General features: G+C 41.7%; 1 protein-coding gene across 2 annotated transcripts in view; it reads left to right on the forward strand.

Annotated features, from left to right (window-relative positions):
* Nucleotides 1-675: 675 nt before the first annotated feature.
* Nucleotides 676-15,358, forward strand: part of LOC140205816 (very long chain fatty acid elongase 1-like) — a 99,144-nt gene continuing 84,461 nt past the window's right edge. For both annotated transcript variants that reach the window (XM_072273535.1, XM_072273536.1), the window contains exon 1: nt 676-1,043. The gene's annotated coding sequence lies outside the window, so the exon portion shown is untranslated. The remainder of the gene's footprint in view (nt 1,044-15,358) is intronic.

Genomic DNA, 15,358 nt, shown 5'->3' on the forward strand with positions numbered 1-15,358 from the left:
CTTCTCCGATATTTGCCGCCTCTGACTCTCCCCAATGCCGGTGCATTCCAGATATCCACCACCATTTAAAAATAACTTGCTCCCTACATCTCCACAGCTTACACCCTCTCACCTTCAATTCATATGCCTTCTAATATTAAACATTTCGACCTTGGGGGAAAAAAAAAGATACCAGCTCCTACTCTGTCGATGCCTCTGAAAATCGTATACACTTCACCCTCCACTACAGAGCAAGTCTGTCCAACATCTTCTCATAGCACACACTGCCCTGATGAAAGGTCTCGGCCTGAAACGTCGACTCTTTTATTTTATCTATAGATGCTGCCCAACCTGCTGAGTTCCTCCAGCATTTTGTGTGTAACCAGGCAGCATCGGGATAAACCTCTTACACCCTCTCCTGAGCTTCCATATCCTTCCCACAATGGGGCGACCAGAATTGAATGCACATTTGTATCGCCGCCCTATTGTTTCTGTAGGAGGTTATGTTTATTATAAAGTTAGTGACTGTGACCTTGAATTATCCCATTTGGATATTCATCGCTTACCGACACCTAGATACTTTTCTATACAATGAACCTTTGCCGCACGATGAAAGACCAAGCGGCACCGGGGTCCGCGCGGAAGTGCCGCAAAGTTCACGGAAATGTGGGTTTGAACGCGCAATCGCCTATCCCGGAAAGTGGTAAAGGTTAAACCCCGTTCCGAACTCTACTCAGCACTAAGGTTTGCCTTTGACGAGAAAGGGAGCTCTCCGCCTCTTTGCTAATCTATTTCTCGAGTCAAATTCAGTCACAAGTTGCCAATTACGCCGTTGTTTTGAGGTGGTCTTTCAGACAACATTTTCTCCACCTTCCGCGTTAACAAATGACTGCTCAGATTGCCATCACTCCCCACCACTGATCTCATCTCTCTATCCAACCGGCGCTGATCTGCCTTGAGTTTAGGGGCTGTCGCTCCATCAGCTGATCCGCGGGTTGGGCGAGGAGAAGTTAACTTTGTGACTGTCTTTTTTGTACGAACTCCAACAACTCTCAGAGTCTCGGGTGAGTAATGGTTGAAAGGGGGGAAAGTACTCCTCCCTCCCTTCTCTTCCTTTCCCCCCGAGTCTCAGCCTTCGTGCGGGGCGAGAATGGGGAGTGAATTACTACTCGGTTCCACTCAGTCGGGTGGACCACATAGCATGATGGGCGCGGGTTCACAACTTCTAAACTTGTGCGTGTGTGTAACTCATGCTAAATAGGACTGCGAAACTCGGAATAAACCTGTCTCATAGTTTAGCCCCGTGAAAATAACTTGAAAATTTACTTAGTTGCGTTTTCTGTGAACAGGCTTTTTTTTTTGCCTCTACTTCTGTAAACAAGGTTCGACCGGACGCATGAGTTAGATGTCAGAAATTTTTTCCATAATGGCTGAAGGAGCTTTCGAGTTTTTTTCACCAAAAAATGCATTTCCGGCTTTACTGCTTGAAAAATCTAATTTTGAAGTCATTCATTTCAAAGTGCCCCCTTGGATGTCACAGCACCAAGCTTCAGGGCTATTACTAAACTTTAATGGGGCGTTAATCTTTTCTCATTTGGGATGGGGAGGGGAGTTGCATCCTTTATAGTCTGGCTTTTACAAAAGATGCACGCAAATGTTGTTAATATTGCTCGAATTAAAAACCTGTCGAGTTAGGATTTGAATCGATGTTCTTGGTGGCCAATTGGTCTTGGAACAGCATAACTTAGGGTTGGGTCCTTTGACCCACTGTCTCTACCTACCACGGTGTCACATCATTCTACTCTGTTCTGTTTGCACACTATCTATAATCCCTCCAATCTTGCCTGTTCACGTGCCATCCTGAATGCCTCTGAAACACTGCCATTGTATTTGTTTACATATTTCCTATTGGCAGCATATTTTGGCACCTATCACTCTTTTTCTCCAAAATAAATCTTTCTATGTAAATCTCCTTCAGATTTTCCCCCTTACCTTGAAGCTATGCTTACTAATACTTCACATTGCCATTTGCCACCCCTAGAAAAGGACTCTGCCCATCTACCCTATCATTGCCTCTCATTGGATGTACTGACTGATTCTCCTCTGTGATTGTATACTGGAGTATGTGAAGAACATGTGACTTGCTGATCTTTTTAATTAATTTGTCATTTAAGAACTTTTAACAGAATCTTCATTTTAGGTCACAATTGGGTTAGCACTAATTATCTGAACTGTAAGTTAACTAGCAACTTTGAGCAGTGTGGCTTAGAACTGTAGAATTTCAGTCAGGAAATATAGGCCATTTTTCCCATGGACATGGCACCTTAGAAAGGTGGAAATTCCTGGCTGGTGCTGCATCCCTATAGATCCAGAAAGTTGAAGTCATAGAATGTTTGTGTACAAATGTCCCTGCCTTTATTGTAATTGCAGCTGCAGTGAATGGAGAATGAGGCTTCAGTGTGAGGAACCTGATTAGTCCTGGTTTGGTTATTTTATCTGAGTAGTTGGCGGAGGTAAAGTTGGTTTGTGTGTATGCTATTTTTTTGGGGGGGGGGAGAGTTTGGGGGCAGGGAGGGAATGCTGTTGAAATGCTCTGAACTTCAAAGTTCTGGATCATGAGTTGGAAAATGATAATAATTCTTCAACTAGGATTGATGCAACAGACCAATTTGGATCTTCTGTACAATGTTTTCCTGAAGAATTAGATTAATAACATAGTGTGAAGTACCAGTTGTTCAGGTGTGAAATTGTAGCACAAGAAGGCTTGTTAACTTGCAATAGGGAGATAAACCATAAAAAGGACATTGTGCACTCTCTCCAGCCTGCCTCTTGTGTTTCCTTGCATTTGGGATACATACATTCAAAGTTTGAGATTTGTCATTAAACGTAATTCGGGGTTTTCTGCGACAGAGTATGATCTGCTGTTAACTTTGTGATATCAATGTTAACACGTTTAACCGTGTTATTAATCTAAGGAGCTGTCTGTAAGGAGTTTATATGTTTTCCCTGTGACTGTGTGGGTTTCCTCTGGGTGCTCTGGTTTCCACCCACTGACCAGAGATGTACCAGTTGATAGGTTAATTGGTCATTGTAAAAATTGTCCCATAATCAGGCTAGGCGTCATGACTCAAAGGGTCTAATCCATGATGTATCTCAGTAAATACTGAATTATTAATGCAAGGGCAACGTTGTTGGTTGAATTAGTACCTTGCAGTATGATGGATATTCATTGTAGAGCCAGTGTCCAGCTGCGTAATGCTGACTCAGCTGCTGATTGTCCATCACCTCTTTGGTGCTGTCTGGAAGCCTTGTCGGGTATGCTTTAAAGCAAGAAGTTGTAAAGCCAGTCTGGTGATTGGCAGTTAAAAGTAAACTGGATGGATCAAGCTTAATTTCATTTTTATATTTTTAAATGATTTCCTCCTTTTTTTGGCTAGTACATCTCCGAGATATGGGGTTTGCAAGATTTCTTTAAAGAGTTCAGGCTTAATGCTTGACCCGAGGTGAATGATGTTTTCTTTTTGTCAATTGCCTGAATGCCCTTCTCTTTGACTACTATCTACTTATTCCTGATTAGTCTATTTGTGTTCTCTGTTCATTCCTCCTCTTTCATTCAAAGTTTAATAGTTGCTTAACAGGTTCACGTGTGGAAGAATTATGACTCCAAGGCTATGAGCAATATTTGGCATGAATGTAAAACATTACTGCTCAATGCCTGTAAAGACCTGAAGATGTTAAATACTTGTAAGGAATTTAATGTTGGATGGCACTTTTTCTTTCTGTTGTACTGATGAAGAATTTTAAACTTCCAACCACAGATGTGATCTTTCTATGTAAATACCACATTACCACATACTGCATTACCACATACAGAAATCCTGATTTCCTCCAATTTCTTAGATGTTGTAACACAATATTTTTTAAATTGATTTTCTTGTGAGCAGGCACCTTTGTATTGTACAAAGAGTGCTACACTGTTGGAGATATCATCGTTCAGAATGAGAATATAAAGGACTTGTATTATGAGATGATAAAGGATTTGTATGATAAACACAGGAGAGTCTGCAGATACTAGATTCCCTGATAAAGGGTCTTGCCTGAAACGACTCTTCATTCCTTTCCATAGATGCTGCCTGACCTGTTGGGTTCCTCCAGCATTTTGTGTGTGTTACTTTGTACTTGTATGAAGTGCTTTTGCATGCAATAGTTAAGTAGCAAACATCACTGCCAGTTCTGTGTACATTCTCAGAAAAGACCTTTGGGATAAATAATAAGGCCTTTTTTAATCATATTGCAATTAGATTGAAGCACATTACAAATCGAGTTTGGGTTAATGAAAGATACTGATGGCTTAAAAAGCAGATTAAAAAGGCCAGCAAAATTATGAAAGGCTTTTGGTTGACTTGAAGGAAGTAACTTTTTATTTTATGAGGCATTAGAAATGGGATTCATAAGGGGTGTAAAAGGAGATCTTGTGGCTGTAGGAAAAGATGAATAATTTGCCATGAGTTTGCTCGACCACAGTTATATAAATGTGATGGAAGAGCTGGTTGGGTAATAGTGAAGTAACTGGAAAAAGAACTGAAATGTGTGAAAATACCACATGATTTAAATGTTAGGATATTAAGGAAGAAATAGCAGAAGCTCTGACTGTAATATTTTGGCTGTTGAAATTGCACCAGTTGAGCAGCTGTTTGACTCTTAACTTCTCTGTTCGTGGAATCTGTAAACTACCTAACATGGTGGCAAATAAAATAAGAACTTAAATTAAAAAAAAAACCGTGATCAACTTGTTGTAAACAGCAATTACTATTAGCTTTTGTGGTAATAATATATTGATAATGCATTGGATATTACCAGTTTAGATTTTTTTAAATTCTCATGAGGCTTGTTGATAAAATTATAAAGAGCTTGTAGAATAAAGGACTAGCTTTCAATGTAAATATGATGATGGTTGCTTTGGTTCAAAGGCTTGTCAAAATTGGTTATTTTCAGGGACACAGTTAATCCAGTGTCCTGCACTTGGCATAAATTCCAAATTTTCAGATGGTGTTATTATTAAATTAAGTGAGCAATTTTGATTACTCACAGATATCAAATGATGTTTATAAAATGCACCAATTTGTCTGCAGTAAAGTTAAAGAAGTATTTTTGTGTAGTTCTTTAAAGAGATTAAGGAAAGTTATGAAAAGTTAAATTATTTTATAACTCTAAAAAGAAGATGCCATGCACTTGATTTCTTTCAGAATAATGAATGGCTGTAAGATTCTTTAATTCTTCCAAGGAGATTTTAGTTGGATTGTTGCCATTTTAAATTCACTTCTTGCACATTCCAGTTTTAAATGAGCAGGATAAATATAATTTATTTCAAAGTGTGCGTGATAAAATTTAAACTGTATAAATGTATTCATCCCCATATTTCTGCTGCTGTAAAATTGAAGATTAACCAAATAATCCAACAGATTTTAACAGGAAGGATGTATTGTGAAACTCATTTCACCACAGCTATTAATGACAGGGGAGTGGGGCTTGATTAGAGAGTTTGAAAAGTTCAATCCTAATCTTTCCCCATAGCAATTCCGATTGGCACTTGTACTTTGCCCCTAGATAGCACAGGAAGTTCCGCTTCTGAGCTGCAACCTTCAGAAGATGCTGTATGGTTCAGTGTCTTATTTTATTGTACCTACAAGGGTCACGTTCTGGACCTGTCCAATTCTTTCAGCCTGAAGTAGGGTGGTGGGGTTCAGTGGCATATTCTTGAGGTGGAAGAAACCACGATAGAGTTTTATCCTATCTTCGCTTAACATTGATGACTTCCTCAACACGTGATTCTGCAGATGCTGGAAATCGGCCTGGAGCACTGACACTTTACTCCTTTCTATAAATGCTGCCTGCTGACCTCCTTCAGCATTTTGTGTGTGTTACTATTTCTTATTTTTCAGCTGTGGGAATCTTGGTTACTGATTTATTCCCTTCCTATTTATTTTCCACTTTTTTTTAACCAGAGGCTACTAGCCACCCTTGAGGTAAAGTTCATATTTAATTGAGCTGTCCACATTGTCCACCTTATGGATGACTAATGGAAGAGGCCGAAAAGCCAGCCCTTCCCTCTTATTTTACAGCTATCAACAGTTTAGTCATCGCCGGTGAAATTGATTGTCTAGATGTTAGTAGAGGGTAGTTCTTTAAAGGTCTGGCATTGTCACTTGCCAGTTATGCCCAGTTAATGCAGCAGCATGAGAACCCTTGGTTTCTAGGCAGGTGCCAGCTATGTGTATGGTGGGTTTTGAGTAAGAAGTGTTTTGAGGGTGGGAGCAAGTACTGATGAATCTTTACCTGGCTGTCATTTGCCAGGCGAATCTAAAGTTACCTTAATCTCACCTATTTTGCTGTTCTCTTCCCAGCACACTTGTGACTTTTGTTTAGACAAGTATGGCTTTTTAGGTAGTTTTCCAATTTTAAAATCTGCGATTCTGTGGGGGGGGGGGGTTAAAACTCTTAATGATTAATTTAACTGGTTAAATCAATCATTAAAAGTATTTTTAAAAAACCCACAGAAGTAAGTGACGGGCAGTTGTGTGACCTGCCTGTTTTGTTCCAGTTACCTAAAGCACTTTATCAAGGTGTATTAGAATTAGTCAGCGCAAAGGGAGTGGGAGGACCATTATTAATTTGGGAGTGATGTAAAGGGAGGCAGAATAGATTAGATACCACTCCTTTTAAGTCTTGTAAAATCTCATTCCTTTGAATGAGTCACTTCTCAGTGACATTTTTTTTTAATTTTATGATTCATGTTGGATGATTTCTTTATCAGTTGAATAGATTGGCACAACTGGACAAGTATTTGATAACTTGTTCCATTTATCAACAATTTAAAATTTAAAAAAAATCTAAATCAACCTGTGGTAACATATGTGAGAACTGTATCAAAAACTTGCTATGTGAGAGTTTTGTGGAAAATTTGCCGTCTACTTGAATACAGAGTGTGTTGTTTTTTTTTAGAAGCATGAAATTTCTATTTGCCAAGTTAATGGAAAGGGATGAGGGAGGGGCGCTAAGTACAAATGCCGTGTTCTTTCATGTGCTCTCTGAGAAAATAGACATTTCTCAATTCAGATAAGAACTTGTTAAACCATCTAGAGGTGGCTGATAGTTGAGTTTGAGTGGGTTTGAGAGACGTTGCAGATAAGTTTATATCCACAAGTTGTCCTGGTGATGAATGGAGATACGCAGGCCATGATAACAAGCATCTAGTTCTTTTGAAGTTACTGAGGGTAATAGAAAGGACCAAACAATGAGAGATGCATTGCTGTGAGTGTGATGCATTTGGAACATATTGGGTTTAGAATGAGGGGATATGGTTACTTAGCATTGTCTTTGATCTAGTCGGCCAGTTGGAAGTCCACGTCGAAGCGCGAAGGTTGATCGAAGCCCGATGGCTGGAACCCCAAGTCTGTGACTCTCTGCGAGTCCATTGGGGAAGTCAAAGGGTCCAATGTCTGCGGTTCCACAAGCCTGCTGGTGTTAGAGGACTGCATTAGTGTGGGTGGGAAACAGGGAGGAGAGGGGCTTGTTTTGCTACTGCTTTGTTGCTTGGTATGTTCTATTGTGGGAATGCTATGTTGGTGCCAGAATGTGCGGCGACACTTGCGGGCTGCCCCCTGCCCACCCTCGGGTGTGTTGGTTGTTCTCACAAGTTACATATTTCACTGTATGTTTCTATAGTCATGTGATAAGTAGATGTGAATCTGGCTCATAATGTACACATGTGATTTGGCTCATTGTTCTTTGGCATATGGCATAGTATGCCAGTGGCAACCCAAACATCTTGGATGCTGTTTGACCTGTGTATAGGAAGTGAAAGGCTGAAAACCCTTGCCCCATTGGGGAGGATGTATGCTACCCTGCTGCATCTGCAATGGCACAGCTAACACCAAAGCAATTGCTTTTGTACTAATGCTAAACTTGGTGTTGTACAGACTGTCATTGGATGGTTTCAGTTTTGGAACAATACGTTTTGAGACAACGTGGTGCAGAAACTCTTACATTTAATGTTATTGGGCTAGTTCACAATTCTACAGTGTAGAACCGGAGTAACAATGTTAAATTGAAGTGCTTCACGTTATCGCTGCAGTTGTAGGGCAACCTGACATTGTGTCCGTTTTGTACTTCTATTGTAGTGGTGGCAAGACACCGCAGTCCAGTGTGTATGTAAATGTTTGAAGCACTTTCACTGATCTGTACAGACTTTGGCATTGTTTCATCACAGATCACAAGGTTGTGATGTGCATCGTGAGACTTTCAATTAAATGTAGAGCAGGATTGTGGAAAATTTTAAAAGCAGGATACTGTTTAAGTTGCTTTCACATTAAGTTATATTTGAGTTAGCTTTGCTGATTAACATTGCGATTTAAATGAAGGTTGGGTTCTGACTCTCACACTCAAAGTGGATGGGTTTTACCCTTCACTTTCATCACCTTCAATCGTACAATTTTATTTCAAAAATATACTTTATTCAGAATGAAAAGTATACCAAGGAAGAAATGGGGCAAAAAATAATCTATGTTCGTGGTAGTTACTGTTGTGTGTTTAATATTTCAATAATATTTGAGTAATCTTCTAAATTTGAGTAAGCATTCTTTGTGTAAATAATTCATTACAGGATTATGTAAAAATAAGTGAATTGCATTCACTTTGAGGGCCACCACATGATACGTGCACACCTTGTTTAAAGTAAAAACCAAAGTTAGATGCTCGTTCCTGGCTCCATCTTTTCCTTGCAATTAGGTTTATATTTTGGCCTTACAAAACGTAACAGTTACAATCAGAAGTGTAGACATTTTAAAAAGCCAAATAAGCTTAGCATGATGCCACTCCTGTGACCCCTGGGGTAATACATTGTTTGAGGCTCCCCCCCCCCACCCCATCACCCCCGCACTACCTCTGCCTCTCCATGTGCTGTATGAGAAGGTGCCTGTAATGTGGTCCTTCTCCACAGAAACTTAGCATTGGCTGCACCAAGCTTCAGGCTCTGTATGTACTCCTGTGACTTTGGAGCACCTCTCCCACCATCTCCATTCCTAATTAATTTCACTATTTTCTGCCCAAACCACAGGCAACCATTTTTCAAAGTTGCTAATAATATCTGGTCTGTGCCCAACAGTAACACTTTTGCTCTGTGTTCATCGTACATGATCTGATTCTTCCCTGTCTGTGTGGCTAATATATCTCTGCACTAGATTTTCCAACTGAGCTCCAGCCCTGACTCCCATTTCTTGTCATTATTTCTTGTGTGGAAATCAGTGTATTTCCTCTCCTGTCCTCACCTATTACCTGTAAATAGCACTAAATCCCAAATTGTTAATATGTCAATATTGTCCCTAACTTTGAGATCATAATATCCAATCTAAAAAGTGCTCAAATCCAGCTGCTTCTCTCTCTGAGATTAATTTTGGTTAATCTGGTAACTGGTACCGGGAATAACCCCTCAACAAGAACACCTGATTGGAGATCCATCCACAATTTGCATGCCACATCTCCCCCCCCCCACCCCCACCCCCCCCCCCCACCCCCTCCCCCCCCCCCACAGAATCTAGTGAAATCGAATTAAGAAAAGTACTGGGTGATGCCACAGCTGTCTCCATGCTGAACACCATGAGCCATTGCCCCAGAGGGCAAACTGGTGTTCGTGCCGACCTTTGTCCCACTGGCTGGAAAGCAAGGGAAGGCCTTGTTGTTCAGAGGAAGTGTGAAAGTGATGAAAGCAATGGTTCAGCTGCAACAGTTGGTGCAAGTAATAGATCTGAGAATGCCTCTGATATGTTAATCAGGCATAGTGTGGTTTTGTTTAAAACTAGATGAGAGATAAAGGAGCTTAAGGAAAGTAGCAAGCACTCGTCTTTTGTGAGTATAAAGAAACAAAATCTACTGTGTGCATTAAGGTTATTGCAGGAAGTTTAAGTGGGAGACAAAAAGCTGCTTGTCAAACTAGACATAAAGACCAAATCCCAGCTAGATGAATGGAAGGCTGAAAAGAAAAGAGACAAGAGATACAAACAGAAAATTCGAATAGTCACATGTTGTGGACGAGGAAACCAAGAGGAGAGTTCAGATCATAAACGGAGCAATAAAACGATTAATAATAGAATACTCCAGTGAGCTAAATGCATCTTTCCAAGGTCAAGATGCACAAACTAAAAGAAGAGGAAAGGTGTCCAGAGCTGTCAGAACAAATCCCTGCAGCCTCAGGGCCATCTCCTACAAACACCATGGAGGAGGCCCGAGAACTTGTGATTGTTTTCACAGCAACAAGTCTCATCTGCCAAACAGAGGGATCATCACCCATGTAATGAAAGGCATTATTCCAAAAAAGTAAGAAATCCTATGCAGCAATTAAGTTTTTAGGCCTGAAATGGAAAATTTAAAATTTACTAATGTGGATGTCTGTATATAGTAGTTTTGTTGATAATATGCTCTGTAAGTAGTTGAGATGCATTCTACATTGAGTTGGAGCTTGTAGCTAAGCAGGGAGGAGTATTGTCCTTTGGTGCTCCTCCCCCTTCCTTTCCTTCCTTGGTCTTATACTCCCTCCTATCAGGTTCCCCCCTTTCCAGTCCTTCATCTCTTTCACCAATCAGCTTCCTTTTCTTTGCCCCTCCCCCATCCGAGTTACACCTATCACCTACCACCTTGTACTTCCTCCACCCCTCCCCCCCACCTTCTTGCTCTAACTTCTCAACTTTTTTTTCCAGTTTTTATGAGGAACCTCGGCCTGAAACATCAACTGTAAACTCAAAGTCAAACCTGGACTCCCGTGTCTTCTTTTGAACTAGTTGAATGGTTTGATGTTGCAAAATACAACAGACCCCCTTTGACTTCTGTCCTAGCTGCAACTTCTGTTGATGTTCTATGGTTAACCTTGATTATCTCTGTGGCCTGGCAATCAATTATAAATGGTGAGCAGTGAACACTCTTGAGCTGAGAGGAATGCAGCCCACTTCAAAAAGTGCAGTTGGTTTTTTGGCTTGAAGCATTTGGTGCTGTGGATGAAAGTGCAGTTTTACCAGTAGTGGCCATGCGAAGCAAATGAAAGCAGCATTGTCATGGCAAATATAGTCAACTTAATCAGAAACAAGATTAATTGCTGTTTGCTATAGCAAGATGACTAACCACAGAACTGCATTTACAGTGGATTGGTACATACCAGATTTTGGCCTAATTCACTGCCCCAATTGGCCAAAGGTTCGTGGCAGTTGTTATAAAGGTATAAAAGTTTTATTTATTTATTTATATATATATAAGATAAACTACTGTTTAACTGAGTAACAAATTATGCATTTAAATGAAATGCAGAACAAATTAGAACACTACCAATACAGTACAATAAAACTACTGTATCTCCCAGTGGCCACACATTTTAATTCCACGTCCCATTCCCATTCTGATATGTCTATCCACGGCCTCTCCTACTGTAAAGATGAAGCCACACTCAGGTTGGAGGAACAACACCTTATATTCCGTCTGGGTAGCCTCCAACCTGATGGCATGAACATTGACTTCTCAAACTTCTGCTAATGCCCCACCTTCCCCTGGTACCCCATCTGTTATTTATTTATATACACATATTCTTCTTCTCTCTCTCCTTTTTCTCCCTCTGTCCCTCTCACTATACCCCTTGCCCATCCTCTGGGTTCCCCCCCCTTTCTTTCTCCCTGGGCCTCCTGTCCCATGATCCTCTCATATCCCCTTTGCCAATCAACAGTCCAGCTCTTGGCTCTATCCCTCCCCCTCCCACTTCAAATCTCTTACAAGCTCTTCTTTCAGTTAATCCTGACGAAGGGTCTTGGCCCGAAACATCGACTGTACCTCTTCCTAGAGATGCTGCCTGGCCTGCTGCGTTCACCAGCAACTTTTATGTGTGTTGCTACAATAAAACTATATTAGTTTCTAATAATTTTGACTCAGTTCTCATCTGTGGCTTCAAGTAGCTACTTGCATGCAACAGTGACCACGAGCTGGTACACCACTTTGACACACGGGCTAAATTGAGTGAGGGTAGCTTGCAGACCTCATACCCTGGTGAGAAAGGGACATGCCTGTCGTAGCGTGAAGTTAGCTGCGGTGGACTGGGTGTGTAAATCCAGCGATTTACACACCCAGGTGGTTATGGAAGATGGTTTTGCAATGCTTCATGGAGAACAAAGGGCATGACAAGGCCCAAAAGAAATCATGGTCATCTACAGTGACCAAGAAAGTCCTTGGTCTTTGGTTTTTGATGCAAACAACACATTTTACTGTATGTTTTGATGTACGTATGAGAAGGCATTGGACTAGCGACCTGAAGGTCGTGAGTTCGAGCCCCAGCCGAGGCAACGTGTTGTGTCCTTGAGCAAGGCACTTAATCACACATTGCTCTGCGACGACACTGGTGCCAAGCTGTATGGGTCCTAATGCCCTTCCCTTGGACAACATCGGTGGCGTGGAGAGGGGAGACTTGCAGCATGGGCAACTGCCTGTCTTCCATACAACCTTGCCCAGGCCTGCGCCCTGGAGAGTGAAGACTTTCCAGGCACAGATCCATGGTCTCGCAAGACTAACGGATATCTTTAACATATGACAAATAAAGCCAATCTTAATCTCCAATATCAGATCTGTGCTTTTTAAATTTTGGGTCTGGCTGAAATATGTTTAAATGGAGTTATCATCTACTGTGCAGAGTTTTGATAAGTCTCATTTCCTGGAAGGTTCACATTGCCTCAACTCTGTTCTCTCATACTCTCGCCAACCCTCAAAGCTTGCTTCATGATTTCTCATTGTAAAATTATTCCTATTTCTTGTTAGCCTCTTTTAGGTTTTCTTAAAGTCCTTGCTCCGGGCTTCGTGTCTGTGGACTCACTTTTGTTCTAAGTGCTATTTGCTTGCTTTTATTGTTTGCATGATTTGCTTTTTTCCCCTCTCTCTGCACATTGAGTGTTTGACAATCTTTATGGTGTCTTTTGGGTTTCTGTGATTTGTGGCTGCCTGTAAAGAAACAAACCTCAAAGTTGTATAATGGATGCATATTTTGATAATAAATGTACTTTGAAGCTATTACACATTTTGTACTTGTAATGTAGCTGTAACATCCATTCCAACTGTGGTGTAAACAACCACGATCATGCTGGATTGGGTAATTTGCTGCTTTGATCATTTCTTGTGCTGATTGAACTTAATGAGATTTCTGTCGAATCAGAGCTTTTCATCATATCGCAAAGGGTGTGGATGTTTGGCCCATCATGTCAGTGATGTTTGCTTGAAAGTGTTGTCTAGATATTTTGTGCTGCAACACTATAATTTTTGCCAGCACCCCATTCAGTTTTCATTATGTAAGCCACTAGATCTGTTCGCATCACACTTTCCGACAGGTGATGATGGTTTTCGTATACATTCTTAAAGTTTCCTAAGTTTTATGAGGAAACTGCAACTGGGGCCAACCCATGCACATTGGTTTTGCTACCAGGTTTATTTGCTTCAGCTCATAACAATGAAGACTAGGCCTGGCTCTATTCTGTTCTGTCAGAATGCTGCTTATTCTGTTACATGGACAATGCCCTAATTGTTGTCATAGCCCAGCTGCCCGAGTTATTAAAAATACAGGACATGGGCTGAGGTAATAACTAACTATAGAAATGGATACCTTTTGGCATAGCTTTTCAGCAGGTTTTTTAAAAAAAAGCTTTCTGATCTCACTGGTGCCTCTCATGGAGTATGTCTCCTGATTAGTGTCCAATGGCAACGATTGGCCTTGACAAACTCATGAGCAAGTTGACTATTAATCCTGCTGGGAGGTGGGAGACTGTCTCTGGCTGATGATCTCCAAACTGAAATCATTAAAACATTGTCCGTCTAAGCCATCCTCCTTCTGGTGCCCCTCCTTCCCTTTCTCCTGTGATCCAAACTCTTCTCCTGTCAGATTCCTTCAGCCATCTATCAACTCTAAGTTTCTTACTTCATCCACCCTTCCCTACCCACCCACCTGCCCCCTCACCTGACTTCACCCATTACCTTCACACTTGTACTCTTCCTCCTCTTCCCCCCTCCCCCCCTTTCTTATTCCGGTTTCTTACCCCTTCCTGTCTGAATGGTCTGAGTTTGAAATGTTGACGTTTATTCCCCTTCATAGATGCTCTCTAAATTGTTGAGTTTCTCCTGCATTTTGTGTCTGTACGCTTGTGCGTGGAGGGAGGGAGGGGGGGACAAATATTGTACTGCAAGGAGTTTTTTAGATTAGATTATGAGAACACTCAGTCACAATGCTGCTCCGGAGTGATATCACAGAAAACAGGACAGACCAAAGACCAACACTGACAGAACCACATAATTATTACATATAGTTACAGCAGCGCAATGCAATACCATAATTTGATGAAGAACAGACCATGGGCACAGTAAAAAAAAAAGTCTCAAAGTCCCGAGTCGATCGAGTCCCGACTCCCCGATAGCAGGCGGCAAAAGGGAGAGACTCCTGCCATAAACCTCCAGGAACCGTCAACTTGCTGATGCCTTGGAAGCAGTCGACCACAGCCGACACTGAGTCCATCCATCCGAAAACTTCGAGTTACCGACCAGCCTCTCCGATACAGCCTCCTGAGCGCCTTTGACCTCTCCCCGGCCGCTGAAACATGCAAAGCTGAGGATTTCAGGGCCTTCAGCTCCGGAGATTCTGGTTACCACACAGTAGCAGCAGCAGCAAAGCGGGCATTTCAGAAGTTTTCCAGATGTTCCTCTGTGCTCTCACGTCTGTCTCCATCAAATCAGAATTGTGCGCGGTCCCCTACTTGACAGATAACAGATATTCATCACCGGAGAGGCCGTGCACGCTGCAGTCGTGCCACCATCTTCTCCCCCCTCCAGGGAGCAATTTGGACTCATTTGGCCTACGGATTTCACAATGACCATTAAGATGCATTTATCGTAATCTCATTTTTGTTGCCCCACGCCCCACTCGCCTGCACACTGGAAGCAATTTTTAGTGGTCAATTAACCAACCAACTCAAGCATGTGGAAGGAAAGGCGAGTGCCTGGAGCAAACCCGCCTAGTCACAGGGAGGAGATGCAGACTCCAGACAGGACCAGCAGACGTTAGGACTGAACTCGGGTTGTTGCTGCTTCCTTGAGGCAGCAGTTCTGTGAACTGTCTATTTGTTGCCTCTGATTAATCTTTCACTTGGGGAAAATTCGATGTCATTGGTGAAGCTGAAATGTATTGTCCACTTTTGTGATGGGTCCAGCTCAGTGGGCCACCGGTCAGTGTGGGGAAATTCCTCTGGACGAGGAGATGCAAAATTTTGGTCCGACGTTGGAAAAAGCAGCAACATATTTCTGAAAGAGGTTTGACTCT

The sequence above is a fragment of the Mobula birostris genome, chromosome 12, assembly GCF_030028105.1.
Source record: "Mobula birostris isolate sMobBir1 chromosome 12, sMobBir1.hap1, whole genome shotgun sequence".
NCBI classification, from domain to species: Eukaryota; Metazoa; Chordata; class Chondrichthyes; order Myliobatiformes; family Myliobatidae; genus Mobula; species Mobula birostris.